This window comes from Protopterus annectens, chromosome 6.part0, assembly GCF_019279795.1.
Source record: "Protopterus annectens isolate FY-2018-M chromosome 6.part0, PAN1.0, whole genome shotgun sequence".
NCBI lineage: Eukaryota > Metazoa > Chordata > Ceratodontiformes > Protopteridae > Protopterus > Protopterus annectens.
Genome location: NC_056737.1, coordinates 964,689,589 through 964,700,947, shown reverse-complemented (window position 1 = coordinate 964,700,947; position 11,359 = coordinate 964,689,589). Strand labels below are relative to the sequence as shown.

The window sequence follows — 11,359 nt, the reverse complement described above, 5'->3', positions numbered from 1 at the left end:
AATGAGTAAAGAACACAAAATGGTCAAAAATATAGACTGGTCACTGCAGGGACCTTCCCTTACCCTGAGGTAACCTGACCCAGGTGTTAATTGTATAATTGGAGGAGGGTAATTGAGAAAATTGCACTATGTGGGTGGAGTTAGGGATCTTTACCCTGTGGAAAATGCAATTTCTAATTCCACACTTGATAAGATGATTTTGATCAGTAATAGAATTCCTCTAATGAATGATCAAGTTGCTGTCTAAAACTGCAAACAGTTGTTTGGAGTACTACAGAATCAGGGAGCTGGAGGAGCATTTTAGATCACCACAGAAACTATGTGCAACAGAAGCAGAAATGAGTCTAGTGATATTATTAATTCAGTTAAATGCTGTTTTCTGTCACTTTATTTCCAAACTGAAGATACTGTCCACTTTTTCCTACCTCTGTTTTTTTTTCCATATCTTTTGCATAAGAGCACAAACTGTATTTTCCCACTGTATGATGTCCTGGACTATTGTGACCCATGAACCCTGAGTGTTGCTCCTGCTGTTTTGCATATGATAATGAGCAACACCTTCATCAGTGAAAGTGTGACTTCATGAGGCCCCTTGAAGTTGTCCAGTATGCAGTTTGATAAAGCACAAGGTTGCCAATGATAGTAAAAGAAGGCTACAGTCACTGGTGTCATACAGAAAGGTGTGAGATGTTTGCTTCCTACATTCTTCTCATGTTCCTCTGTCTGATATGACAGAGATATTGGAAACTGTAGCACTATATTCCACAGTATCTTTGTAACATGCAAATGCATGTATTTCTCTCCATGTATCAATGCATCTTACAGTGCTCAGTGCTCCTGACAAAGATATCCAGCCATGGAGAGACATATGAACTCACAGATATACAGTTACTGAAATACATGCTGATACATACAGATACACACTGTCTTGAACACACACACACACACACACACACACACACACACACACACACACACACACACACACACATGCATATGCATGCACAATCAAGGGAGCATGTACACATACACATGCATATACAGGCATGCAGACACATGAATCTGTATGCATGCATATGTAAACATACCCACACATACCCACACAAACACACACACACAAACACACATGTCTACATGCATACATGTATTTATATCCATGCACACACATGTACTTGTATGCATGTCTATGTGCTTACATGCACACACACACACACACACACACACACACACACACACACACACACACACACACACACACACACACACACACACACACACACACACACACACACACCCTGCACATGACTTCTAAGCATTAAATTGTGTCACTTGGTTCCACTTGGCCTGCTTCCTACAAATACTGCCCCATTTGTTGCATATCACCTGAACACCCTTGCTTTTTAATTTTGAAATATTTGGTAAATGATGATTTCATTTACTTTGATGTTTTCAGGATACTTTTACTGACATAATGTCTGAGATTAGAACCTGATTTTATTGGTTAAAACGGACCTCAAGTCACATTGGCCTTTTTATCAATGTACCTTTGTCATATACCCTACTGGCACATGGATCAAAGTTCATCCCTTATGCGGCAGTTCTGAAAAGGGTATTCCAAAGTTAGGAGAATTCTGCTCTTCAGAATTTTTCATTAGTTCATGAAATGAATTTCTGCTATTACTGTCATTTGTAGACAATTAAGTATATTGGGAAGGAAGCTGTGGGACATAAATGTATAATAAGTGAATAAGTTTATCTTGTAATGTTTGTGTAGAAATTGGCTCTCTTTACCACAGTCTACTAAATACATTCAAAACTGCCAATTTGAGAACCATTTAATAAGAGTACCAATCAAAAAAGCAGAGTTTTAATTGAATTCTGGGGATGTTTGACAGAATTATGTTCACTGGCAATCTGGTGTCATAAAATGTGTTGGTGATGGTCCAATTTCTGAGCTATATCTGAGACAGTAAACATATTTTAAGGTCACATGGGATGTCCCAGTGGTTCTTGGATGACACTGTATCTTAGGTTGCCAATGGAACATGGATAGGGGCCAGGTAACATCGTAAAGTTAAAAATACCACTATTTTAGGCTCAAGGGACAGCACTTGGACACTCAAGAATGGAAAGCTGTTTAGTAGTCTTTCAGGCAGACAAATTAGTGAGGACGACCTCCCCTTTCACTTCCTGGTTTTAAGGCAGGTACAGAAACAGCAATTCTTATCATTTATTTTACACATGTACATATAAGTGGATAGGGACAAATCATTAAATAAGTTCTGTGTGTAAAAATTAACATGCAGTTGTATTTTGAAATGACGTTTTTAATTATCCACCAGATAGTACCACTTTGTTTTATCGTGTGGAATATTTTTATTTTTTGTTAAGGCAGACATCCTAATAACTGAATCCTACATGTGGTAATAAATATCTGTTATATGTTTATATACACTCAAATGTTTTTTTTATTCATACAAGTTCTATAAATGTTAAATTCTAATTACTGTACTCATTATAGTGAATAGAAAGCCACGAACTTCAGCCAGAAACCTGTAAATGTACAGATGAAAGCTAGTATGGACCAACACACATTGAGACAGCCTAAACAGAATTAAAAACTATGCAAATCATGCTTCAGTCCAAGCTGTTTCGCATATTATCTTATTATTTTTAGTGGCGCCTTTATATTTTGTTGTATCTACTATACCTGGTCATTTTAAGTTATACTGATATGATGACATTGCTGGTAGCACATATGTTTTCCATCAGACCATTGTGGGTTCTAGCCAATGTAATAACTGAGGTCATATCTGGAACACTGACATCAAACTGATGCATAAAGACAGTGGGTTGTTGGAATGATCTGGTGTACCATCCTTCGGAAAAGAAGTGATCTGCCGGCTCAGTACGCATAATGACTTGTATCATCAGAAGAGCTCATGGCATTATTCAGAGCTGGAGAAGGATGATTTATCTTGTTTCATTTGGCTAATATGCCCTTTCCCATAAACATGGGGCATGCAGTGTCTAGGCTATGTATGGGTGAGGGTGTACATACTGGCTACTTGTACACATCCAGTCACCTCATTGCTTATTTTAAGCATTGTGTATATAAAATAATTGAAGATAAGAAAAAGAGTACTTGGATGAACATGTACATTCTTAATGAGCCTCTATGTTAATTTCTTTGGAAATATGAACCACTTAGATGCATTCTGAACTCCGACTTAGTATAAGATGTGAATAGTAAAATTTCATGCAAATACAAATAATACACTAAAATAGGCTAGGCTAGCTTTAACTGAATTCACACCAAAGACAGACAAAAGTGTGTTTTTATACTCTGTGCCCCTAATAAACAAAAGGCCAGCCTTCTGAGAAGGATATTTATGTGAGGTAGACTTAATGTGTAGAGTCTAATTCATTCATAATTGTTTTTTAATCAAGTGGATGTCATATGTTACATGTATAAAATGAGTAGCAGGTGCATTAAACAATTAAAAATATTTTTTTGTGTCATTTTTGTTTTTAGAACGAGAGGTAATTAAAGAAGCCAGGAGCTCTAAAAGTATAACTGGACAAGCAGGAGATACGACATTCTAGAAGCAACTATATCTATATGTGGCCAGAGAATCTGAATGCTATCATTATTTATGCATGCAAGTATATATATATATATATATATATATATATATATATATATATATATATATATATATATATATATATATATATATGTGTGTGTGTGTGTGCATGTATTCATTTATTAATTGACTTACCTTAGGCTTTTCACAGCTTGCAATAACTGCATTTGCCTTTCACGTATTTATTAAGTTCACTTGGCTTCTTGGTCACAACCCTTATATCAGCATGTCCAGAGACAACATTATAACATTAAAGATGACCTGTTACATTAGTCCTATAGCATGCCAGTTCAGGCCTCAGTTCCTAAAAGACAAAAACAAAAAAAAATAAAAACCTCCAGCCATGTGATAACTCTACTTTCAATTTGCTTGAATTGTTTTGTGACAATTGTGGGCACTTCAACTTCTGTTTCATGGTTAAATGACTTTTAAAGTTTAAAATTTTAATTTGTTTGTAGTAGTACTTAAACAACAGGCTTTATCAACAGAAAGGCTGCAATGACACTGCTGTATCAGAGCTGTAGCAGCTCTGCATTTCTGTAAGTTTATATAGAGTAATGAAGCAAAATAATTATTCTTCTGTTTGTATCCTGCAGGTGTATCAAGGAGAGGCCAGTGAGTGTGCTTTACCTAGTTTATCTTAACAAATAGTGTGTGTGTGTGTTAAGCATTCTTTTGTCCATCAGACTCTCTTCCACTTTTATAAAACATGTATTTAAATACCCTTTTCCCCCCATCTTTGGTACTTTCTTGATTGCTGGAACCCCAGCATCCAGCAGGGGGTGCTCACATACTGAAAAGGCTCTTCATCAACTAACTGGGGATTAAGCACATAGCTTGCATGAAGGGCCTTCTTTTTTATGGAATTGACACACACGGGAAGTATCCTGGGGCAGCAGGCAACATTCCGAGTCTCCCAGACTGCAGCAAGCAGTGGCCAGGAAAAAAAAAGACGGCAAATGATCTTTTTTCTGCAAGCCATATCATCGTTCTTAACAATACAGGAGCAAATTAAGATGTCAAGTAGGGGATTTGTCTGTGTAGAATGCCTAGTATAATGGCTTTCATGAAGAATGACAGGTCTGCAGTCATAGTTTCCTTTGCAATTTGCTTCTACAGCAGAATGGGTTAGTTAGTTTATGGTTTCTTCTTTTGGTCTGCGTACATTTTCTGAGTTCCGAATGTGTGCATGTATTTGAATCAGCATGCATCATCTAGATGAACAGAAATCCATTTAAAAAATAATAATCATTTGGCTTTTGTTTGTGGTTATTTTCCAGTGGGAGACACTGGGATCAGATTTCCTTTGTGTGTCTCATGCCAAGTTAACCATATCGGTATCAGCTAAGTGCCACACTGGCAAACAAAGTACATCTGGAGCCATTTGTAGCAGTCTCTACATCTCCTTATCTGATTTTATCCAAACAGAATATCCCTAGTGGCCTAAAGTGTTTAATTGAATGACAGACTGTTAACAGATATTTGATGTCAGGCAATATTAACATTTATTTTATGACAGTTTGTTTAATAGCGTTAGTAGCTAACACCAGATCAAGATTCTTTAATGAACAAAATAATTTTCACTTCATTCATATTTTGTTTAACATCTCAGATTTGCAGAGTTACAATAACAGAGTGCCCTTTTCCTCACTTACAATAATTTCAGTAACATATTTATGGTATTAAGCATATGGATTTGCTGCATCTTTCTCTTCCAGCACTGATGAATCTTTTTCTGACATGCGTCTCTTGCTAATTAACAAATGTATTGAAATGAAAACTCTGAAAAGCCACGTCTTTCATAAATCATGCACTCTTTCTTTGTGTATATTTTACTTTTAATGAATTACTTATTAAATTGTCGGATCTCTGAGCAATGTGACATTTTCAAAGTTGAGCTACAGGGTCAGATGTGTTTTTGGCTGGCTGTGGTAAAGTCAGGTAGGTGAGGGTACATTTTTTATTTTCTGTGCATCAAGTAACTTAGTCACCCATGCAGTGTTATATTTGCATGGACTCCATTCACAGGAGGTATGTTGTAAAATCTGAACTGATGACAACAGTGTATTTACAAAGAAAAATAAATATGCATATAAACTAATGAATATAACAGACCTAGTCTTTCATTCATTTTTCAATCAGGACAAGTTTTCTTTTAGTCGAAACTGAGTAAAACAAAACTAAATTAAGTTACCACATACTCAAAACCCAATGATCTTTTATGTTGACTGTACTAACCATTGCTGTTTTATTCAGTTTTTCTTCCAGCATTATATATTAAACACAAAATGACAACAAAACATAATAAAAGGCCCCACTATGAATATTGTTTTCATTTCAAACCTTCATTATGAATGGAAGACAACAGGTTAGACAAAAGTACCCCACTCTAACTTAATGAAAGAGCTGTATGGGTGAGGTTGAGTAACATTCACAAGAAAGGTCATTTCAGAACAATTTTTATCTTTAGGTATTTGTGTATTTTATGCAGATTCTTTGTGCTGGTACACTGTTTAAAATGCTTTTTGTTCATATAGTTTGCTACTAATGCAATTCAGACTGAATGTTGATTTTATATTTGTAAATAACTTCTGCAGATTGTTTTATTTTTTATGTATTTATTTTCCTGTAAAGTGTATACATTTTGTTTTGCTGCTCCGTGAATCCATAACTGCAATGTTCCCTAACTAATTCTCATAATTTGGAAACCTGCATTTTTTCATGTACATCTATTGCATTTCTGATATATAATGGTTTTATCTTTTCCAGGACCTCCATGTAAATGAGCATGGCTTAAAAGATATCTTCTTGGTAAAAATATAAACAAGGCGCATACTGTAAATATGAGTACAAAAGAAAAGTAGATTTGTAAAATAGTGTTATCTACAAGATAAAAATGCTTCTGCACTTGATTTAAGACAATGTTTTTTTCTTTTATGACATTAAGACTATCACAACACTCAGATTTAGCTGAAAGTTAAATTTGTTTAATGTCTATATGTATATGCTACATTCCATATAACACTGTTCAATCTGATTCAATTAGGGTACTGGAGACAAGTGATTGTATATCCCATCATTCCACTACAGCAGTTTATTTCTTGGGTATTGCAGGGAACTTGAGTCAGCAGTCAGCAACTTGACAAATCTGTCAACTTTGCTGGGTGGCTGTCAATCAAAGCTGGTACCCGCTGAGTACCGTGGCTCTCCCTGTATTAACACCCTGCTGGGATAATTCTTTTTCATCCTCTTCTTGCCACCAAGAGGGCCTGCAGCCACAGTGCTGTTTTTCATCTTGTTAATTGAGTCATTTGTTTTATTAACTGATGAAACTTTATCAGGCTTTATTTACGTAATATGCAAAGCAGCACATTAAATTATATAACACATATTAATTGCGTATAAAATGTATGTCTAAGAAGTATTGTAAACATGTTTAGTAAAATACCATAAACTTCCCAGCAAATAAAGTAGAAAAAATCATATAAACATAGTAGAGTGATGGGAAGAATCACAGTTCATTAAGAATCATACTTCACAGTTTTAATTTATAATATCTTTAATTAGCAGCAGTGGCTAAGAGAGAAAAATGACTGCTGCTTGAGTTTAGAGACATTTGGTGAAACATGCAATATCTATACATAAAATGGAGGTCAAGTTGAAGTCTTTACCTCACATCTGTGTGTCTCTCTTAACTAAGCATTATTTCAAACTCCACACTTCTTTTGATAGAAGGCTGAGAGGAATGAAACATAGTTTTTGCTGAATTAGACCAAGAATGCGAAAAGAAGTACTGTAACTCTAACCTTGCTTCAAGTACTTTCCACATTAAATGATACGGAATATCATTTACAAATTATACTTGGACATGTCAATTCAATATTATGTGTGCAGTTATTCCTAGAAGTCTATAGCTCTCTGTCCTGTCTACTACATTCCATGCAATCCATAGAATCCAATGATACCCTTTTTTGCCCTATTACACTTCCTTATATTCAGAGGCAGCTTGGTTCACTTGTTATAATATGAATTAACTACAATCCTGTTTTCAGATATTAGCACTGCACTCTCCATCTCATTCAGGGTCCTTTCTTTAGTGGAATAAATAATTTTAGTCCCTCCTTGTTTTTACGTGCTACATATTTTAAGTCTGTGGATACAATTTACAGCTCACATGAATATTTCTGGGAGTCAGAAACACACAAATAGAATTACAACATCTTATACCGCAGAGTCTGTGTTGTTCCATATCTACTAGATACACTGCAGATCTAAACTAATCAACAAACTACATTTTTCTAAATCATCAACCCCATAGAATGCATCTTCCCATGTGCCATTCATTCTTGACTTAGTCTTTGTTTTTGACCATGCAACATCCTGAGGTCATCTGTTCCATTCATCCACCACTACATCTGTGAAAAAATGTTTACATTGTCCCTGATTCACCTACAATTTGACTTTGAGCTGAGGTTTCTTACACTCTCAACCCATTTCTGTTGCATGTCTGTATATAAATATCACTGTAATTAAACAATGGATTACATCATGTGTCATGACCTTTTTAACTGATGAGGTTCAGGGGTACTAATTCTGAGAATTATTCCAGTAGTTGTTAAGTGCAAATATTAATCTATCTACCTATCTATCTATCAATCTATCGATCTATCTATCTATCTATCTATCTATCTATCTATCTATCTACACACACACACGCGCACACACACACACACACACACACACACACACACACACACACACACACACACACACTCACATATATATCTATATATAGGTCTACCTGTATTAAACGAAACTGCAAATGACCGACAGAGAGATAACCAACACCGGAAGATCGACAACAGAGAAGACCGACAGCTGAGAATCCCGGCGCTGAGAACACCGACATGTTAAGATAAGTGTGCGATAGGGATGGACGTTAGGGTCAGGGTGTGGGTAACGTAAGTGTGTGATTGTGACTGATGTTAGGGTAGGGTGCAGGTGAGGTAAGTGTGCGATAGTGATGGATTTTAGGTTTAGGGGTGGGTTAAGTGAGTTAGGGTTAGGGTGCGGGTAAGGTAAGTGTGTGATAGAGATGGACTTAAGGGTTAGGGGTGGATTAAGTGAGTTAGGGTTAGGATGTGGGTAAGGTAAGTGTGCGATAGTGACAGACTTAAGGGTTAGGGGTGGATTAAGTGAGTTAGGGTTAGGGTGCGGGTAAGGTAAGTGTGCAATAGTGATAGACCTTAGGGTTAGGGTTTGGGTTAAGGTTAGTGCATATATAGTGGTGTATGTAAGGTTTAGTGTAGGTTTGTAAAGTTTTTGGTGTGCTTGTGTTGTGTGTGTGTTTTTCGAGAAAGTTATTTGTTTTGTTGATTGTCAGGATTGTGGTTTGTCGGGCATGTGCAGTTTCATGTTTTTGAACTTTTTGTTTTGTCATGTTGGTTATTTCGTTGTCGGTGTTTTGGCATGTCAGTGTTATCAGGTATATATATATATATATATATATATATATATATATATATATATATATATATATATATATATGGGTCTACTTCAGATCACCTAAATCTCATTTGACAGACTTTCATTTGACTGAGACCAAATCACCTAATTTTTAAAATAGTGAAAACTCATTTGATTGAATCTCATTTCACAGAAAGCTTACAATTTTAAATTTCAAAAGATGAAATTTTAAACCATAGACATATACACTTAGAACATTAATGACTACCTCTTTCCAGAATTAAAAAACTACTTACCCTCTTAACAGAAACCAGACAATATAAAACCAAACTAGATGGGGGGCTGTGCCCCCCTAACTATATATACTAACTCCAGGATCGTACTACAGTGAGGAAAAGGTCATATACCTTTTACTTGCCTTACACTACCTACTGCAGGGAGAGCACAACATATCCACCATATTAGTTTAGATATTTCCCATAAAATGTAAAGAGACATACCCACATTTAGAAACACTACAACACTACTTTCTACATGACTATCGGTATTCTTACAGTTAGCACTGTAAGTTACAGAAATTCTTTTTATCATAAACAAGTCACAGGTGAAGGGAAACCCACATCATGTGTATGGCTTACAATTCAGTGAAATGAGATTCAGTGAAATGAGTTTTCAGTATTTTGAAAATTAGGTGATTTGGTCTCAGTCAAATGAGATTTAGGTGATGTGAAGTAGACCCATACATATATATATATATATATATATATATATATATGGGTCTACTTCAGAAAATTGAAATTTCATAACATTTAATTTCATAACACTGAGACCATAACATCGAAAATTCAAAACACTGAAAATCCCAAAAATTGAAAACTCAGAACATTGAAAGTGTGCATCATAACATTGAAAACTACATTGCACAAGTAAATAAGATCCCCTCCACCTACACCACCACCTAATTAACAAATACAATTTCTACTGCATTTCTGCAGGGGGGAAAGTCTCACTGCACCCCCCATGTGCGGGGGATATGCCCCACACCTTACTGTAAATTAAATATACCAACTCCAAGATCACACTACATTGGAAAAAAGTTAATTTCCTAACCTCACTATAGGGGGTGAAGGGGTTGTAGCCACCCAACTACTTTTGGTTTTATTGTTAGCTTTCAGTGAAATGAGATTCATAAAAATAAAATCTAAGTAGGTGGGGGGCTATGCTCCTCTCACACCCCAATGTGGGGGGCTGTGCCCCCCACACCCCCTAACTATATATACTAACTCCAGGATCACACTACAGTGGGGAAAGGGCATATATGTTTTATTTGCCCAACAGTACTTACATTCAGTGAAATGTGATTCAGTGAAATGAATTTTCAATGATTTGAGCTTTTAGCAATTTCTTGACTGTGAAGTGAAATTCAGTGAAATGAGTTTTCCGTGAATCCAAGTAGATCCATATATATATATATATATATATATATATATATATATATATATATATATATATATATTCACAATACCTTTCATTTTTTTATTTATTATTTTCATTTTTTTGTAATTTAATATGTTTATCTCTATTAAATCAAGTAACTCTGCTCTTAGCTTATTTTCTTCTAAACTGAGGGCACTTTTTTCTTTTTCCGTTTCCTGCAGGCATCCTATGGAAAGTTCTACAGCATTTCCCTGTGGCACATCCTCTTTAATTTCATTCTGTGCCATCTGTTGTACTGCCATAGGGGAACTCACTGGCCTATCACTCTTCAACATTGGCTGCGTCAGAGTTTCTACACTTTCCTGTTCGTTCCCTTGCTATCCAGCTTCAGGTGAATGTTTATATTGGTTTCCTGTGGAAGGAAACAAAATATCTTCACATGGCACCTGACCAATTATTTCCCATTCCACTGGTTTCCCCTTAATTTAGATGTCCATTACTCTATCCTGTTGTGGTGCTTTCTGAATTAGATTTTCTACTCTGAATCCTTCACTTTGCAGGTACTCCATAACCTCAGTTTCTATTTCTTTAAATTCTGCATTACTAATGTTCTTTTCTACTTTTCCTTTTTGTCTTCTTATTTTTTTGTATTGTAAAGTTTTTCATGTCTGGATTCCTTTGCCTGTATTTCTCTTCAAATATCTTTGGTGCTGCTCTTTTTGTATTGATTAGTTTTGTGTTCTCCTATGCATAGATATTAGGGGCGGCCTGTGCTATTGGACTGCCGGACTGCAGCCCCCTCAACTGTA

General features: G+C 35.8%; 1 long non-coding RNA gene across 1 annotated transcript in view; it reads left to right on the top strand.

The window, feature by feature from the left end:
* Window positions 1-4,470: 4,470 nt before the first annotated feature.
* The window catches only part of LOC122804081, a 274,644-nt gene continuing 267,755 nt past the window's right edge, over window positions 4,471-11,359 (top strand). The window contains exon 1 of the long non-coding RNA XR_006365170.1: window positions 4,471-4,774. This is a non-coding gene — a long non-coding RNA (uncharacterized LOC122804081). The remainder of the gene's footprint in view (window positions 4,775-11,359) is intronic.